The sequence below is a fragment of the Haliaeetus leucocephalus genome, unplaced genomic scaffold (assembly GCF_000737465.1).
Source record: "Haliaeetus leucocephalus isolate CR32 unplaced genomic scaffold, Haliaeetus_leucocephalus-4.0 Scaffold932, whole genome shotgun sequence".
NCBI classification, from domain to species: Eukaryota; Metazoa; Chordata; class Aves; order Accipitriformes; family Accipitridae; genus Haliaeetus; species Haliaeetus leucocephalus.
The window spans coordinates 11,936,512-11,936,914 of NW_010973368.1; the positions used below are offsets into that span (position 1 = coordinate 11,936,512).

At 77.4% G+C, this 403-nt stretch overlaps 1 protein-coding gene across 3 annotated transcripts in view; it reads left to right on the plus strand.

Annotated features, from left to right (window-relative positions):
• The window catches only part of GOLGA5 (golgin A5), a 19,314-nt gene that overhangs the window by 230 nt on the left and 18,681 nt on the right, over positions 1-403 (plus strand). Inside the window, exon 1 of one of the 3 annotated variants that reach the window (XM_010583864.1) lies at positions 197-335. The exons of the other annotated variants lie outside the window; for them this stretch is intronic. The gene's annotated coding sequence lies outside the window, so the exon portion shown is untranslated. Of the gene's footprint in view, positions 1-196; positions 336-403 lie in introns of those variants that run through there. 3 annotated transcript variants of the gene reach the window in all.

Here is a 403-nt window from a genome sequence, read left to right on the forward strand (position 1 = left end):
CTCCTTTCCCCTCAGGGGAGGGCCGTTACCGGGAGGGAGGGGCACGGCGCCCTCTTCCCGCCTCTGCCCCGCCCCTCCCACCGGGGCGGGGGGCGTGGCCGTACGGCCCTGCCCGGTGGGAGGGGCGGGGCTTGACGCGCCGTGCCACCTCACGCCTCTCCCGGCGCTTCCTGCGCCTGCGCGCCGCGTCCCGGAAGGTGTCCACGTCTGCCGGAAGATGGGGTTGCGCCGCCGAGCCCGGCCCGGGGCCTAGCAGTGACCGTCGCCCCCTTGCGTCTCCCCTTCCCCCTCTCACGACTCCCCTTGGGCCGGGGGTCTCCCGCTGCTGGGAGGAGGTGAGGCCGGGCTGTGCTGGGGCCTCCGCCGCTCCTGAGGGCCGCCGGGTAGGGGCGGGGGGGTGGGC